This window comes from Mytilus edulis, chromosome 12 (genome assembly GCF_963676685.1).
Source record: "Mytilus edulis chromosome 12, xbMytEdul2.2, whole genome shotgun sequence".
Taxonomy (NCBI): Eukaryota; Metazoa; Mollusca; class Bivalvia; order Mytilida; family Mytilidae; genus Mytilus; species Mytilus edulis.
This window is the reverse complement of record NC_092355.1, coordinates 46,629,741-46,647,468: the sequence shown is the minus strand read 5'-3', so window position 1 is coordinate 46,647,468 and position 17,728 is coordinate 46,629,741. Positions and strand designations below refer to the sequence as shown.

General features: G+C 35.1%; 20 non-coding genes across 20 annotated transcripts; 10 read left to right on the top strand and 10 right to left on the bottom strand.

Annotated features, from left to right (window-relative positions):
• Window positions 1-525: 525 nt before the first annotated feature.
• Window positions 526-597, bottom strand: Trnaw-cca (transfer RNA tryptophan (anticodon CCA)). The gene has a single exon. It is a non-coding gene; the product is annotated as a tRNA-Trp (tRNA).
• A 404-nt stretch (window positions 598-1,001) lies between these two features.
• Window positions 1,002-1,083, top strand: Trnas-aga (transfer RNA serine (anticodon AGA)). The gene has a single exon. It is a non-coding gene; the product is annotated as a tRNA-Ser (tRNA).
• Window positions 1,084-1,634: 551 nt separating this feature from the next.
• Window positions 1,635-1,706, bottom strand: Trnaw-cca (transfer RNA tryptophan (anticodon CCA)). The gene has a single exon. It is a non-coding gene; the product is annotated as a tRNA-Trp (tRNA).
• A 404-nt stretch (window positions 1,707-2,110) lies between these two features.
• Window positions 2,111-2,193, top strand: Trnas-aga (transfer RNA serine (anticodon AGA)). The gene has a single exon. It is a non-coding gene; the product is annotated as a tRNA-Ser (tRNA).
• A 551-nt stretch (window positions 2,194-2,744) lies between these two features.
• Trnaw-cca (transfer RNA tryptophan (anticodon CCA)) lies at window positions 2,745-2,816 on the bottom strand. The gene has a single exon. It is a non-coding gene; the product is annotated as a tRNA-Trp (tRNA).
• Window positions 2,817-3,220: 404 nt separating this feature from the next.
• Window positions 3,221-3,302, top strand: Trnas-aga (transfer RNA serine (anticodon AGA)). The gene has a single exon. It is a non-coding gene; the product is annotated as a tRNA-Ser (tRNA).
• A 551-nt stretch (window positions 3,303-3,853) lies between these two features.
• Trnaw-cca (transfer RNA tryptophan (anticodon CCA)) lies at window positions 3,854-3,925 on the bottom strand. The gene has a single exon. It is a non-coding gene; the product is annotated as a tRNA-Trp (tRNA).
• Window positions 3,926-4,329: 404 nt separating this feature from the next.
• Window positions 4,330-4,411, top strand: Trnas-aga (transfer RNA serine (anticodon AGA)). Its single transcript has one exon. It is a non-coding gene; the product is annotated as a tRNA-Ser (tRNA).
• Window positions 4,412-4,962: 551 nt separating this feature from the next.
• Trnaw-cca (transfer RNA tryptophan (anticodon CCA)) lies at window positions 4,963-5,034 on the bottom strand. Its single transcript has one exon. It is a non-coding gene; the product is annotated as a tRNA-Trp (tRNA).
• A 404-nt stretch (window positions 5,035-5,438) lies between these two features.
• Window positions 5,439-5,520, top strand: Trnas-aga (transfer RNA serine (anticodon AGA)). The gene has a single exon. It is a non-coding gene; the product is annotated as a tRNA-Ser (tRNA).
• A 551-nt stretch (window positions 5,521-6,071) lies between these two features.
• On the bottom strand, window positions 6,072-6,143 carry Trnaw-cca (transfer RNA tryptophan (anticodon CCA)). Its single transcript has one exon. It is a non-coding gene; the product is annotated as a tRNA-Trp (tRNA).
• A 404-nt stretch (window positions 6,144-6,547) lies between these two features.
• Trnas-aga (transfer RNA serine (anticodon AGA)) lies at window positions 6,548-6,629 on the top strand. The gene has a single exon. It is a non-coding gene; the product is annotated as a tRNA-Ser (tRNA).
• Window positions 6,630-7,180: 551 nt separating this feature from the next.
• On the bottom strand, window positions 7,181-7,252 carry Trnaw-cca (transfer RNA tryptophan (anticodon CCA)). Its single transcript has one exon. It is a non-coding gene; the product is annotated as a tRNA-Trp (tRNA).
• A 404-nt stretch (window positions 7,253-7,656) lies between these two features.
• Window positions 7,657-7,738, top strand: Trnas-aga (transfer RNA serine (anticodon AGA)). The gene has a single exon. It is a non-coding gene; the product is annotated as a tRNA-Ser (tRNA).
• A 551-nt stretch (window positions 7,739-8,289) lies between these two features.
• Trnaw-cca (transfer RNA tryptophan (anticodon CCA)) lies at window positions 8,290-8,361 on the bottom strand. The gene has a single exon. It is a non-coding gene; the product is annotated as a tRNA-Trp (tRNA).
• Window positions 8,362-8,765: 404 nt separating this feature from the next.
• Trnas-aga (transfer RNA serine (anticodon AGA)) lies at window positions 8,766-8,847 on the top strand. Its single transcript has one exon. It is a non-coding gene; the product is annotated as a tRNA-Ser (tRNA).
• Window positions 8,848-9,398: 551 nt separating this feature from the next.
• Window positions 9,399-9,470, bottom strand: Trnaw-cca (transfer RNA tryptophan (anticodon CCA)). The gene has a single exon. It is a non-coding gene; the product is annotated as a tRNA-Trp (tRNA).
• A 404-nt stretch (window positions 9,471-9,874) lies between these two features.
• Trnas-aga (transfer RNA serine (anticodon AGA)) lies at window positions 9,875-9,956 on the top strand. The gene has a single exon. It is a non-coding gene; the product is annotated as a tRNA-Ser (tRNA).
• Window positions 9,957-10,507: 551 nt separating this feature from the next.
• Window positions 10,508-10,579, bottom strand: Trnaw-cca (transfer RNA tryptophan (anticodon CCA)). Its single transcript has one exon. It is a non-coding gene; the product is annotated as a tRNA-Trp (tRNA).
• A 404-nt stretch (window positions 10,580-10,983) lies between these two features.
• Window positions 10,984-11,065, top strand: Trnas-aga (transfer RNA serine (anticodon AGA)). Its single transcript has one exon. It is a non-coding gene; the product is annotated as a tRNA-Ser (tRNA).
• The last annotated feature ends 6,663 nt before the right edge of the window (window positions 11,066-17,728 follow it).

Sequence of the window (17,728 nt, the reverse complement as noted above, 5' to 3'; positions counted from 1 at the left end):
AATGAATCACACACACTGCTCACTCAACGCGCTCAAAGACAAGTAGGAATCAAAGTTATCGATAAGTTAACCACAGATTGATTCTGTCCTGAAAACGACCATTTTGAATGAATTCAGATGTTAATATGACAGAGTTCATTCAGCTCAACTGTGGACTGAGGAAGATCGTTAAGGTATCATGCATAGAGGAAGAAAAAAGGCACACACTCTCAGTATCAATCCTAACAATTTCGGGGAGATAAGCGGTGATTTGCCAGTAAATACTTTGATTTTGATAAAAATCGTTAGCTTTCCTATCTTCCGTCTGAAATTAAATTGTTATTGAAGGAAAACTGTTAGATACAAATTAAGAATAACGTATGTGAGAATCTTTGTGTTTCACTGACATGTAACTTGAACGAGAAACAGGCATCAAGTAGGTATCTCTTTCACTCACACAGTTTTCAATCAGTTTCTTTCAATTGTCACAAACGTTGAATGTGAGACCTTTTCAATATTTCTAGAAAATTGCATCAAAAATACATATGACCCCGACGTGATTCGAACACGCAACCTTCTGATCTGGAGTCAGACGCGCTACCGTTGCGCCACGGAGTCCTTCTTCCAACCTAATGGAATTTTTAGTCTATAACGCTCAGGTTATTATCGATCCTGCTAAACCTGTACCCCTCCCTTTGGCTGTAAAAAAATAAAATCGTGTTTTCCTTACTTTTTGAAAAATATACGATTCAACACGAATCAATCATGATAATTTATAGACAAAATGTTCAAGACAAACTTGAATATTGAAAATATCGCCTGCGGCTACAATCCAAAATTGTTTGCCGAATTTAACTCTAGTTACTATAATTTAACAAAGGCTAAGTTTCCTAATTCAGACTTGCTAATGGAAATTTAAGAACTTATCAGATGACTTCCGACTGACGATGTGGCACTTACGACAGGTTGTTGTCGCATCTGGTATTAAGTATAAAGGAGTTAATTTTGGACGAACGTATCAAGTCGTCGTGGCCGAGTGGTTAAGGCGATAGACTAGAAATCTATTGGGGTCTCCCCGCACAGGTTCGAATCCTGTCGACGACGCAGACTTTTTGATATCCACTTTTTGTAATGAATCACACACACTGCTCACTCAACGCGCTCAAAGACAAGTAGGAATCAAAGTTATCGATAAGTTAACCACAGATTGATTCTGTCCTGAAAACGACCATTTTGAATGAATTCAGATGTTAATATGACAGAGTTCATTCAGCTCAACTGTGGACTGAGGAAGATCGTTAAGGTATCATGCATAGAGGAAGAAAAAAGGCACACACTCTCAGTATCAATCCTAACAATTTCGGGGAGATAAGCGGTGATTTGCCAGTAAATACTTTGATTTTGATAAAAATCGTTAGCTTTCCTATCTTCCGTCTGAAATTAAATTGTTATTGAAGGAAAACTGTTAGATACAAATTAAGAATAACGTATGTGAGAATCTTTGTGTTTCACTGACATGTAACTTGAACGAGAAACAGGCATCAAGTAGGTATCTCTTTCACTCACACAGTTTTCAATCAGTTTCTTTCAATTGTCACAAACGTTGAATGTGAGACCTTTTCAATATTTCTAGAAAATTGCATCAAAAATACATATGACCCCGACGTGATTCGAACACGCAACCTTCTGATCTGGAGTCAGACGCGCTACCGTTGCGCCACGGAGTCCTTCTTCCAACCTAATGGAATTTTTAGTCTATAACGCTCAGGTTATTATCGATTCCTGCTAAACCTGTACCCTCCCTTTGGCTGTAAAAAAATAAAATCGTGTTTTCCTTACTTTTTGAAAAATATACGATTCAACACGAATCAATCATGATAATTTATAGACAAAATGTTCAAGACAAACTTGAATATTGAAAATATCGCCTGCGGCTACAATCCAAAATTGTTTGCCGAATTTAACTCTAGTTACTATAATTTAACAAAGGCTAAGTTTCCTAATTCAGACTTGCTAATGGAAATTTAAGAACTTATCAGATGACTTCCGACTGACGATGTGGCACTTACGACAGGTTGTTGTCGCATCTGGTATTAAGTATAAAGGAGTTAATTTTGGACGAACGTATCAAGTCGTCGTGGCCGAGTGGTTAAGGCGATAGACTAGAAATCTATTGGGGTCTCCCCGCACAGGTTTCGAATCCTGTCGACGACGCAGACTTTTTGATATCCACTTTTTGTAATGAATCACACACACTGCTCACTCAACGCGCTCAAAGACAAGTAGGAATCAAAGTTATCGATAAGTTAACCACAGATTGATTCTGTCCTGAAAACGACCATTTTGAATGAATTCAGATGTTAATATGACAGAGTTCATTCAGCTCAACTGTGGACTGAGGAAGATCGTTAAGGTATCATGCATAGAGGAAGAAAAAAGGCACACACTCTCAGTATCAATCCTAACAATTTCGGGGAGATAAGCGGTGATTTGCCAGTAAATACTTTGATTTTGATAAAAATCGTTAGCTTTCCTATCTTCCGTCTGAAATTAAATTGTTATTGAAGGAAAACTGTTAGATACAAATTAAGAATAACGTATGTGAGAATCTTTGTGTTTCACTGACATGTAACTTGAACGAGAAACAGGCATCAAGTAGGTATCTCTTTCACTCACACAGTTTTCAATCAGTTTCTTTCAATTGTCACAAACGTTGAATGTGAGACCTTTTCAATATTTCTAGAAAATTGCATCAAAAATACATATGACCCCGACGTGATTCGAACACGCAACCTTCTGATCTGGAGTCAGACGCGCTACCGTTGCGCCACGGAGTCCTTCTTCCAACCTAATGGAATTTTTAGTCTATAACGCTCAGGTTATTATCGATCCTGCTAAACCTGTACCCCTCCCTTTGGCTGTAAAAAAATAAAATCGTGTTTTCCTTACTTTTTGAAAAATATACGATTCAACACGAATCAATCATGATAATTTATAGACAAAATGTTCAAGACAAACTTGAATATTGAAAATATCGCCTGCGGCTACAATCCAAAATTGTTTGCCGAATTTAACTCTAGTTACTATAATTTAACAAAGGCTAAGTTTCCTAATTCAGACTTGCTAATGGAAATTTAAGAACTTATCAGATGACTTCCGACTGACGATGTGGCACTTACGACAGGTTGTTGTCGCATCTGGTATTAAGTATAAAGGAGTTAATTTTGGACGAACGTATCAAGTCGTCGTGGCCGAGTGGTTAAGGCGATAGACTAGAAATCTATTGGGGTCTCCCCGCACAGGTTCGAATCCTGTCGACGACGCAGACTTTTTGATATCCACTTTTTGTAATGAATCACACACACTGCTCACTCAACGCGCTCAAAGACAAGTAGGAATCAAAGTTATCGATAAGTTAACCACAGATTGATTCTGTCCTGAAAACGACCATTTTGAATGAATTCAGATGTTAATATGACAGAGTTCATTCAGCTCAACTGTGGACTGAGGAAGATCGTTAAGGTATCATGCATAGAGGAAGAAAAAAGGCACACACTCTCAGTATCAATCCTAACAATTTCGGGGAGATAAGCGGTGATTTGCCAGTAAATACTTTGATTTTGATAAAAATCGTTAGCTTTCCTATCTTCCGTCTGAAATTAAATTGTTATTGAAGGAAAACTGTTAGATACAAATTAAGAATAACGTATGTGAGAATCTTTGTGTTTCACTGACATGTAACTTGAACGAGAAACAGGCATCAAGTAGGTATCTCTTTCACTCACACAGTTTTCAATCAGTTTCTTTCAATTGTCACAAACGTTGAATGTGAGACCTTTTCAATATTTCTAGAAAATTGCATCAAAAATACATATGACCCCGACGTGATTCGAACACGCAACCTTCTGATCTGGAGTCAGACGCGCTACCGTTGCGCCACGGAGTCCTTCTTCCAACCTAATGGAATTTTTAGTCTATAACGCTCAGGTTATTATCGATCCTGCTAAACCTGTACCCCTCCCTTTGGCTGTAAAAAAATAAAATCGTGTTTTCCTTACTTTTTGAAAAATATACGATTCAACACGAATCAATCATGATAATTTATAGACAAAATGTTCAAGACAAACTTGAATATTGAAAATATCGCCTGCGGCTACAATCCAAAATTGTTTGCCGAATTTAACTCTAGTTACTATAATTTAACAAAGGCTAAGTTTCCTAATTCAGACTTGCTAATGGAAATTTAAGAACTTATCAGATGACTTCCGACTGACGATGTGGCACTTACGACAGGTTGTTGTCGCATCTGGTATTAAGTATAAAGGAGTTAATTTTGGACGAACGTATCAAGTCGTCGTGGCCGAGTGGTTAAGGCGATAGACTAGAAATCTATTGGGGTCTCCCCGCACAGGTTCGAATCCTGTCGACGACGCAGACTTTTTGATATCCACTTTTTGTAATGAATCACACACACTGCTCACTCAACGCGCTCAAAGACAAGTAGGAATCAAAGTTATCGATAAGTTAACCACAGATTGATTCTGTCCTGAAAACGACCATTTTGAATGAATTCAGATGTTAATATGACAGAGTTCATTCAGCTCAACTGTGGACTGAGGAAGATCGTTAAGGTATCATGCATAGAGGAAGAAAAAAGGCACACACTCTCAGTATCAATCCTAACAATTTCGGGGAGATAAGCGGTGATTTGCCAGTAAATACTTTGATTTTGATAAAAATCGTTAGCTTTCCTATCTTCCGTCTGAAATTAAATTGTTATTGAAGGAAAACTGTTAGATACAAATTAAGAATAACGTATGTGAGAATCTTTGTGTTTCACTGACATGTAACTTGAACGAGAAACAGGCATCAAGTAGGTATCTCTTTCACTCACACAGTTTTCAATCAGTTTCTTTCAATTGTCACAAACGTTGAATGTGAGACCTTTTCAATATTTCTAGAAAATTGCATCAAAAATACATATGACCCCGACGTGATTCGAACACGCAACCTTCTGATCTGGAGTCAGACGCGCTACCGTTGCGCCACGGAGTCCTTCTTCCAACCTAATGGAATTTTTAGTCTATAACGCTCAGGTTATTATCGATCCTGCTAAACCTGTTCCCCTCCCTTTGGCTGTAAAAAAATAAAATCGTGTTTTCCTTACTTTTTGAAAAATATACGATTCAACACGAATCAATCATGATAATTTATAGACAAAATGTTCAAGACAAACTTGAATATTGAAAATATCGCCTGCGGCTACAATCCAAAATTGTTTGCCGAATTTAACTCTAGTTACTATAATTTAACAAAGGCTAAGTTTCCTAATTCAGACTTGCTAATGGAAATTTAAGAACTTATCAGATGACTTCCGACTGACGATGTGGCACTTACGACAGGTTGTTGTCGCATCTGGTATTAAGTATAAAGGAGTTAATTTTGGACGAACGTATCAAGTCGTCGTGGCCGAGTGGTTAAGGCGATAGACTAGAAATCTATTGGGGTCTCCCCGCACAGGTTCGAATCCTGTCGACGACGCAGACTTTTTGATATCCACTTTTTGTAATGAATCACACACACTGCTCACTCAACGCGCTCAAAGACAAGTAGGAATCAAAGTTATCGATAAGTTAACCACAGATTGATTCTGTCCTGAAAACGACCATTTTGAATGAATTCAGATGTTAATATGACAGAGTTCATTCAGCTCAACTGTGGACTGAGGAAGATCGTTAAGGTATCATGCATAGAGGAAGAAAAAAGGCACACACTCTCAGTATCAATCCTAACAATTTCGGGGAGATAAGCGGTGATTTGCCAGTAAATACTTTGATTTTGATAAAAATCGTTAGCTTTCCTATCTTCCGTCTGAAATTAAATTGTTATTGAAGGAAAACTGTTAGATACAAATTAAGAATAACGTATGTGAGAATCTTTGTGTTTCACTGACATGTAACTTGAACGAGAAACAGGCATCAAGTAGGTATCTCTTTCACTCACACAGTTTTCAATCAGTTTCTTTCAATTGTCACAAACGTTGAATGTGAGACCTTTTCAATATTTCTAGAAAATTGCATCAAAAATACATATGACCCCGACGTGATTCGAACACGCAACCTTCTGATCTGGAGTCAGACGCGCTACCGTTGCGCCACGGAGTCCTTCTTCCAACCTAATGGAATTTTTAGTCTATAACGCTCAGGTTATTATCGATCCTGCTAAACCTGTACCCCTCCCTTTGGCTGTAAAAAAATAAAATCGTGTTTTCCTTACTTTTTGAAAAATATACGATTCAACACGAATCAATCATGATAATTTATAGACAAAATGTTCAAGACAAACTTGAATATTGAAAATATCGCCTGCGGCTACAATCCAAAATTGTTTGCCGAATTTAACTCTAGTTACTATAATTTAACAAAGGCTAAGTTTCCTAATTCAGACTTGCTAATGGAAATTTAAGAACTTATCAGATGACTTCCGACTGACGATGTGGCACTTACGACAGGTTGTTGTCGCATCTGGTATTAAGTATAAAGGAGTTAATTTTGGACGAACGTATCAAGTCGTCGTGGCCGAGTGGTTAAGGCGATAGACTAGAAATCTATTGGGGTCTCCCCGCACAGGTTCGAATCCTGTCGACGACGCAGACTTTTTGATATCCACTTTTTGTAATGAATCACACACACTGCTCACTCAACGCGCTCAAAGACAAGTAGGAATCAAAGTTATCGATAAGTTAACCACAGATTGATTCTGTCCTGAAAACGACCATTTTGAATGAATTCAGATGTTAATATGACAGAGTTCATTCAGCTCAACTGTGGACTGAGGAAGATCGTTAAGGTATCATGCATAGAGGAAGAAAAAAGGCACACACTCTCAGTATCAATCCTAACAATTTCGGGGAGATAAGCGGTGATTTGCCAGTAAATACTTTGATTTTGATAAAAATCGTTAGCTTTCCTATCTTCCGTCTGAAATTAAATTGTTATTGAAGGAAAACTGTTAGATACAAATTAAGAATAACGTATGTGAGAATCTTTGTGTTTCACTGACATGTAACTTGAACGAGAAACAGGCATCAAGTAGGTATCTCTTTCACTCACACAGTTTTCAATCAGTTTCTTTCAATTGTCACAAACGTTGAATGTGAGACCTTTTCAATATTTCTAGAAAATTGCATCAAAAATACATATGACCCCGACGTGATTCGAACACGCAACCTTCTGATCTGGAGTCAGACGCGCTACCGTTGCGCCACGGAGTCCTTCTTCCAACCTAATGGAATTTTTAGTCTATAACGCTCAGGTTATTATCGATCCTGCTAAACCTGTACCCCTCCCTTTGGCTGTAAAAAAATAAAATCGTGTTTTCCTTACTTTTTGAAAAATATACGATTCAACACGAATCAATCATGATAATTTATAGACAAAATGTTCAAGACAAACTTGAATATTGAAAATATCGCCTGCGGCTACAATCCAAAATTGTTTGCCGAATTTAACTCTAGTTACTATAATTTAACAAAGGCTAAGTTTCCTAATTCAGACTTGCTAATGGAAATTTAAGAACTTATCAGATGACTTCCGACTGACGATGTGGCACTTACGACAGGTTGTTGTCGCATCTGGTATTAAGTATAAAGGAGTTAATTTTGGACGAACGTATCAAGTCGTCGTGGCCGAGTGGTTAAGGCGATAGACTAGAAATCTATTGGGGTCTCCCCGCACAGGTTCGAATCCTGTCGACGACGCAGACTTTTTGATATCCACTTTTTGTAATGAATCACACACACTGCTCACTCAACGCGCTCAAAGACAAGTAGGAATCAAAGTTATCGATAAGTTAACCACAGATTGATTCTGTCCTGAAAACGACCATTTTGAATGAATTCAGATGTTAATATGACAGAGTTCATTCAGCTCAACTGTGGACTGAGGAAGATCGTTAAGGTATCATGCATAGAGGAAGAAAAAAGGCACACACTCTCAGTATCAATCCTAACAATTTCGGGGAGATAAACGGTGATTTGCCAGTAAATACTTTGATTTTGATAAAAATCGTTAGCTTTCCTATCTTCCGTCTGAAATTAAATTGTTATTGGAGGAAAACTGTTAGATACAAATTAAGAATAACGTATGTGAGAATCTTTGTGTTTCACTGACATGTAACTTGAACGAGAAACAGGCATCAAGTAGGTATCTCTTTCACTCACACAGTTTTCAATCAGTTTCTTTCAATTGTCACAAACGTTGAATGTGAGACCTTTTCAATATTTCTAGAAAATTGCATCAAAAATACATATGACCCCGACGTGATTCGAACACGCAACCTTCTGATCTGGAGTCAGACGCGCTACCGTTGCGCCACGGAGTCCTTCTTCCAACCTAATGGAATTTTTAGTCTGTAACGCTCAGGTTATTATCGATCCTGCTAAACCTGTACCCCTCCCTTTGGCTGTAAAAAAATAAAATCGTATTTTCCTTACTTTTTGAAAAATATACGATTCAACACGAATCAATCATGATAATTTATAGACAAAATGTTCAAGACAAACTTGAATATTGAAAATATCGCCTGCGGCTACAATCCAAAATTGTTTGCCGAATTTAACTCTAGTTACTATAATTTAACAAAGGCTAAGTTTCCTAATTCAGACTTGCTAATGGAAATTTAAGAACTTATCAGATGACTTCCGACTGACGATGTGGCACTTACGACAGGTTGTTGTCGCATCTGGTATTAAGTATAAAGGAGTTAATTTTGGACGAACGTATCAAGTCGTCGTGGCCGAGTGGTTAAGGCGATAGACTAGAAATCTATTGGGGTCTCCCCGCACAGGTTCGAATCCTGTCGACGACGCAGACTTTTTGATATCCACTTTTTGTAATGAATCACACACACTGCTCACTCAACGCGCTCAAAGACAAGTAGGAATCAAAGTTATCGATAAGTTAACCACAGATTGATTCTGTCCTGAAAACGACCATTTTGAATGAATTCAGATGTTAATATGACAGAGTTCATTCAGCTCAACTGTGGACTGAGGAAGATCGTTAAGGTATCATGCATAGAGGAAGAAAAAAGGCACACACTCTCAGTATCAATCCTAACAATTTCGGGGAGATAAACGGTGATTTGCCAGTAAATACTTTGATTTTGATAAAAATCGTTAGCTTTCCTATCTTCCGTCTGAAATTAAATTGTTATTGGAGGAAAACTGTTAGATACAAATTAAGAATAACGTATGTGAGAATCTTTGTGTTTCACTGACATGTAACTTGAACGAGAAACAGGCATCAAGTAGGTATCTCTTTCACTCACACAGTTTTCAATCAGTTTCTTTCAATTGTCACAAACGTTGAATGTGAGACCTTTTCAATATTTCTAGAAAATTGCATCAAAAATACATATGACCCCGACGTGATTCGAACACGCAACCTTCTGATCTGGAGTCAGACGCGCTACCGTTGCGCCACGGAGTCCTTCTTCCAACCTAATGGAATTTTTAGTCTATAACGCTCAGGTTATTATCGATCCTGCTAAACCTGTACCCCTCCCTTTGGCTGTAAAAAAATAAAATCGTGTTTTCCTTACTTTTTGAAAAATATACGATTCAACACGAATCAATCATGATAATTTATAGACAAAATGTTCAAGACAAACTTGAATATTGAAAATATCGCCTGCGGCTACAATCCAAAATTGTTTGCCGAATTTAACTCTAGTTACTATAATTTAACAAAGGCTAAGTTTCCTAATTCAGACTTGCTAATGGAAATTTAAGAACTTATCAGATGACTTCCGACTGACGATGTGGCACTTACGACAGGTTGTTGTCGCATCTGGTATTAAGTATAAAGGAGTTAATTTTGGACGAACGTATCAAGTCGTCGTGGCCGAGTGGTTAAGGCGATAGACTAGAAATCTATTGGGGTCTCCCCGCACAGGTTCGAATCCTGTCGACGACGCAGACTTTTTGATATCCACTTTTTGTAATGAATCACACACACTGCTCACTCAACGCGCTCAAAGACAAGTAGGAATCAAAGTTATCGATAAGTTAACCACAGATTGATTCTGTCCTGAAAACGACCATTTTGAATGAATTCAGATGTTAATATGACAGAGTTCATTCAGCTCAACTGTGGACTGAGGAAGATCGTTAAGGTATCATGCATAGAGGAAGAAAAAAGGCACACACTCTCAGTATCAATCCTAACAATTTCGGGGAGATAAACGGTGATTTGCCAGTAAATACTTTGATTTTGATAAAAATCGTTAGCTTTCCTATCTTCCGTCTGAAATTAAATTGTTATTGGAGGAAAACTGTTAGATACAAATTAAGAATAACGTATGTGAGAATCTTTGTGTTTCACTGACATGTAACTTGAACGAGAAACAGGCATCAAGTAGGTATCTCTTTCACTCACACAGTTTTCAATCAGTTTCTTTCAATTGTCACAAACGTTGAATGTGAGACCTTTTCAATATTTCTAGAAAATTGCATCAAAAATACATATGACCCCGACGTGATTCGAACACGCAACCTTCTGATCTGGAGTCAGACGCGCTACCGTTGCGCCACGGAGTCCTTCTTCCAACCTAATGGAATTTTTAGTCTATAACGCTCAGGTTATTATCGATCCTGCTAAACCTGTACCCCTCCCTTTGGCTGTAAAAAAATAAAATCGTGTTTTCCTTACTTTTTGAAAAATATACGATTCAACACGAATCAATCATGATAATTTATAGACAAAATGTTCAAGACAAACTTGAATATTGAAAATATCGCCTGCGGCTACAATCCAAAATTGTTTGCCGAATTTAACTCTAGTTACTATAATTTAACAAAGGCTAAGTTTCCTAATTCAGACTTGCTAATGGAAATTTAAGAACTTATCAGATGACTTCCGACTGACGATGTGGCACTTACGACAGGTTGTTGTCGCATCTGGTATTAAGTATAAAGGAGTTAATTTTGGACGAACGTATCAAGTCGTCGTGGCCGAGTGGTTAAGGCGATAGACTAGAAATCTATTGGGGTCTCCCCGCACAGGTTCGAATCCTGTCGACGACGCAGACTTTTTGATATCCACTTTTTGTAATGAATCACACACACTGCTCACTCAACGCGCTCAAAGACAAGTAGGAATCAAAGTTATCGATAAGTTAACCACAGATTGATTCTGTCCTGAAAACGACCATTTTGAATGAATTCAGATGTTAATATGACAGAGTTCATTCAGCTCAACTGTGGACTGAGGAAGATCGTTAAGGTATCATGCATAGAGGAAGAAAAAAGGCACACACTCTCAGTATCAATCCTAACAATTTCGGGGAGATAAACGGTGATTTGCCAGTAAATACTTTGATTTTGATAAAAATCGTTAGCTTTCCTATCTTCCGTCTGAAATTAAATTGTTATTGGAGGAAAACTGTTAGATACAAATTAAGAATAACGTATGTGAGAATCTTTGTGTTTCACTGACATGTAACTTGAACGAGAAACAGGCATCAAGTAGGTATCTCTTTCACTCACACAGTTTTCAATCAGTTTCTTTCAATTGTCACAAACGTTGAATGTGAGACCTTTTCAATATTTCTAGAAAATTGCATCAAAAATACATATGACCCCGACGTGATTCGAACACGCAACCTTCTGATCTGGAGTCAGACGCGCTTTTTTTTTTATCTTTATTAAAATCAAACATCATATAATACAAATAAAACAAAATATAAAATCAATTGTCCTTGATTGTTCTCATTATATACTATATACTATACTTTGTATTCACAATACTATCAATTCACATTTCAGTTACACAATAATTATTACAATTTAAAGACTAGAACATTGTCTGTTTCTTCTAACAACGGGTTATCCATTACAAACTTTTTTTGAAATATATGACTCATATTATGACTTTGACAGAGATAGACATACATATATGTTACATAATGTTTTAATGTATATTGAAATAATTTAATCAAATTTACATTAGAATAACCACTATTTAACAAGTTTCTCCTTCTGAAGATACAATATCTGGCAACAGACATAAAAAAATTAAGAAAAGAATCATTTACACCTTTCATATGCCATCGCAATCCCAAAATCAATAGTTCCTCACTTCTTACTAAACTTATCTTATCTGAATCACAGTTTTCAAACATTCTAACCAATAAAGATGACAAATAGTTATGAAAATCTTCAAGTTTATCACAATTCATAAATATATGCAGGATGTCTTCTTTTTCACTGCAACATACTTTACAGATATTATCATCAACTAAGCCTATCTTTTGAAGTTTTACATTAGTAAAAATACAGTTATGTAACACCTTAAAGTCTAACTCAACCAAATTAGAAGGTTTCCAATACATATTGACATGTTCCCATATTCTACTGAATGCTTCAGAAGTCACATCAAATTCTGATTTCCATAACTCAATACCAACAGGTTCTTCAACAATATTTTCCAACATAATAGTATATAATGTTTTAGTACTACATAATTTCAAATCATAATGCACATTTTTACAAATAATTGAAATGTCTATTGTTCTTGGCATAGATATTCTGTGAATATCAGAGTTCACTGTGTTTTTCCATTCTACAGGTATAGCATTCAACAAATTTCTATATCTATCAACTACATATTGTACATTAACATCTTCATATACAATTTGAATCATTTCAACTATAGCATGATCTGGCAAGAAACCAGTTTTTACTTCAAAGCATATATCTTTGAGACAAACAATACCAGCACCTATAAAATCGTGCCATACAATTGTTCTATTATTAAGTACAATATTTGGATTAACAAACAAAGGCTGGTCATAAACATTTTCTACAGACAACGGAAACTCTATATTTTTCCTTATACAATTCAATGCATGAAAAAATTCTTGATAAACAACAGGAAGTTTTTTCAATTCACAATTTGGTATCACTGTATAAAAAACATTATGACAAAGTTTCATTTCATAAATTGAGGAAACAAAATACTTAAATGTGTATTTCCATAACACTTGATATTCATCATCTAACAATCTACCTAAAAATTTTAGCCTGAAAGCATATATTTTACATTTGATATCAGCAACATTTAAACCACCTCTACTTTTATCATCTATTATACAGTTGTATTTTACTAAATGACATCCATTTTTCCATATAAAATTCAGACAAAGTCTTTTGATCTCTATATAAGCCCATTCAGGTAATGCAGTAACAAACAATGCGTACCAAAATCTAGATAACATCAGTGAATTAATTACACTAACCCTGCCATGTATAGTTAATCTTCTCAATAACCATAAGTTGAGAAGAGATTTTATCTGAACTATTTTATTTTTCCAATTCATTTCATCACACATTTTTCTATTTTTTCCAATAAAAACTCCTAACAGTTGAAAATAATCTTCACAAACTTTAAGACCAATATGATCTTTTTCTACTACAGATAAAGTACCAGTACCTAAACATATTATCTCTGACTTTTGTCTGTTTATTTTAGCACCTGTTGCTTTGCTATACAAATCAAATTCCTTAAACACTTCAGGAATTGATTCCTTATTACATAAAGATAATGTAGTATCATCTGCATGCTGATAAATTAATCCCTCTTTATCACAATTAGGGACTTTTATACCTTTGATTTTGTCATTTTTAACAATTCTACAATGTAAAGGTTCAGCAGCAAGAACATATAACAATGCACTTATTGGGCAGCCTTGTCTAATACCATTTTTAATATGAAAATAGTTTGTCAAAAATCCATTACATTTTACAGCACTATTAATACCATTATAAAATATTTCAATCCATTTTACAAATCTATCACCAAATCCATATTTTCTTAACACATATAACAAATATTTATGACTCACTCTGTCAAATGCTTTTTCCTGATCTAATTTCATTATATACCCTTCAAGTTCATCTTTTTCAATAAGTTCTATAATATCTCTTACATTTGCAATATTATTTGATATATCCCTACCAATAATACAGCATGTTTGATCATTAGATACAATCTTAGGTAACACTACCTTAAATCTATTTGCCATTATCCTGGCTAATATTTTATAATCAACCTGTAGTAATGAAATAGGTCTATAATTTTTCAAAGACTTTTTATCACCTTTCTTTTTATATATAAGACTAATCACTCCACATTTCATAGATCTGCCTAAAACCCCTTCTTTTTCAATAACATTAAACAAATCAAATAAAACATTTCTGAGTTCATTATAAAATTGACAGTAAAACTCAACTGTGAGTCCATCAGACCCTGGACTTTTATTTTTTGACATTTGATTTATTGCTTTAAAAATTTCTTCATGTGAAATATCAGCATCACAAAAACTACAATCATTGTCATCTATTTTTGTATCTACACTATCTAACAATTCTGACATTTTATCATTATCTGTATCTACACATGAGTACAATTCTTTATAAAATTTATATTGTAAATCTAAAATACCTTCAGTAGCATAAACTGATTCATTATTTTCATTTAGTAATTCTTTTATAGAATTATTCTCTTGTTTATATTTCTCCAAATTTAAAAAATACTTTGTACATTTATCTGACTCAACAGCCCAAATAGCTTTTGATCTGAGTACTGCACCTCTACATTTTTCTAATTCATATGCTGACAACTCAAGTTTCAAATTTTCTAACTTAGCTACATCAACATCTACACCACAAGCAGCTTTTTCACATAAAAAATTGATCTGCCTTTCTAATCTATAAAAATCTCTTCTATTTTCTTTTGCCATTTTAGAAGAAAAAATTTGAGAATATCTCTTTATTTTATATTTAAGATTATCCCACCAAATCATTAAATCTTTATTATACAATTCATTTTCTTTTTCATCAGAAATAATTTCTTTTACTCTCCTTACATATTCTTCATTACATAATAATGTATTATTGAGGACCCACAATCCAGGACCTCTTTCAATATTACTACAGTTAAAATTCATAATTACAAACGAATGATCACTTAAACTAGTAGTATTATAATATACATTCTGAACATAAGAAGATAACTTTTTATTTACAAGGAAATAATCAATTCTACTTTGTTGTAATTCTCCATTACAAATTCTTTTCCATGAAAATATTCTAGAACTTTTATTTCTAGTACGCCATACATCATACAAATTGTTATTTTCAATCAAGTCACATAATTTTTTACATGGTTCATCAATAACATGATTACTTTTACCACCTCTATCTAACATAGATAGAGAAGTATTAAAATCCCCACCAATTATCAAGTTATCTAACTTTTCAGTATACTGTTTAACAAAGTTAAAAAAGATAACTCTTTCAGCATTAACATTTGGAGCATACAATGAAATTACATTAAACAATTGTCCATCTTCTTCATATGTTATATGAATAAATCTGCCATCAGAGTCTTTATATACACATTTTATCTTATTTTTAAGATAATTATTCACTAAAACAGCCACACCCCTTCTACCATGTAAACTGTTACTACAATATATATCACCTTCATATAGGTGTTTAACACTATTTACATAAGCATCATCCCAAAATGTTTCTTGTAATAATACCATACTAAATTTTCTATCATGAATAATACTTATAAAATTCTCAAAATTAATTACATTCTTTAAACCATTACAATTAAAAGAACAAATTACCACCATTGCAAAAAGAAAAACAATCTTGCATATAAACTTATCCATTTTTATTTATTTTTACTGTCAACCACCTTTCTTACATTTTTACCAGTCAAATTAGGAGTAGGTTTTGCAATAGATCTCCTTTCAAGTTTCCTCTGTTTTTTCTTAATTTTTTTGGCCATTTTTGCACTGACAAATTTATTTGGGGTGTCATTTTCACCATCAGAACAAATAGAAGACTCATTTTCATTTGCACCTTCCATGGAGACTTCTTCGTCACCAACGAAGGTGCTTTTATCATTAGAGCAACCCTGCTTAATTTCAATTTCATTTTCACTCACCCTAGTGACAATATTGTCCCCAGGAGGAGCGTCATTACTAGCTATTTTTAACTTTTTGCCATCAGAAAAATCCTTGTCTAAATTGATGTTTTCATTAACATCTTCCTCGTTATCTAGATTCAATAGTTCATCGTCTGTTATCTCATTATTACTTTCGGTATCACTGTCCATCTTTCTCTTTCTGTTTTCCTCCTGAGGGTGGCTTTTTGGTTTATTTTGCACCACATTAACTTCTATCGGAACAGTTGTTTTAGGATCAGTATCGGCAACATCTTCCTCTGACCAAACTTCAGACATATCTTCATCATCATTTTCACCGGTAATGTTAACTATTTCCGGACCATTTTCGTCATTCTGTTTGTTGCAAGTACAACGATCGCTTTTTTCTGTGCATGTGTCGCATGTACACACACATGGATGTTTACGACAGTCCTGACAAGGACATACACACGGATCACTTTTACAGAAAGAGCAGGTACATATACATGGGTACTTTTCACATTTAAAGCAGGCGCATATACAGTCTTTTTTCCCACAAATGTTACATTTGCACATACAAAAATAGAAATTACATATTTCACAGTTCTTCTTCTTTTTATATGCTGGAGGTTGATCTTTTTTGGTATTTGAGCTACTTCCACACACACAAAATAACGGTAAATTATGGCAATATTCACATTTACTAGCTTTACATTGTCTCTTTGAATGTCCATATTGGCCACACCCGTGACAAACAAAGTACGGACATTGTTTACGCATATGCTCCGGTGACAAACACTCCGAGCAGACCTTTATCTGGTTGTTATGTACAAGCCGAAAATATTTCGTATCTGAGCCTATTTTGAAAGGTATTGTCCATGGCAAAGCCAACATACCCTGTGGAAATTTGCATTTCATAAATCTTGTCCCGTCTGCTACCTGCGTTCCAGGTATTGCTCGTCTGTATATAGGCGAAACGATTTTCACCCCTTTTGATACTAATTTACTTCTTATATCATCATCCGAAATAAACGATGGAAGTTGCATTATAGAAACAACAGTTATATCCGAATGTAACATGCTGACTTGATATTCATTATTTGCAATATCAATTCCTTCTTGCACTAGACGGAAAGCAGTCTGCTTACTATCTAATGTTATATCATACGACATGGCATCATTTTTGACAACAGCTAACACCGAATTTAAACCAGTGACTGTTTCAATATCTTCAATTACTATTCTTTCACCAATAACATCTGTATTGATTACTTCAATTCTCACAGTACAATCTCTCTGATACGACTTTACATCACGAACATAATTTTGCTTTTGATTATATCCATTCCCAGCACCACGGCTACCATTCCGTTGAGAAAAATAAGATTTTTTACTAGTTTGCTCCATTTCGCCGGTCATTCCGGAAAATTACAAGCAAGCACAGCCCAAATTTGTAAACAAACACTCGAGTGCTCCTAAACGACCCCCCTTTTCCACACGAATAAATCGTCGGATTAGGGGGAACTACAGTTTATAATGACAGTTTCTCTTCTAAATACAACACAGTTTTGTTAGCAAAACATAAATAAATCCTTACTGTTATTATCGAATCATAATATCCTGTTGAAAACAGATTTGTCCACCGGAGCAATTATGACACGTCCATCCTGGGCTGCGCTCAGTTGGGAATCTCCGAATTTAACTCTAGTTACTATAATTTAACAAAGGCTAAGTTTCCTAATTCAGAC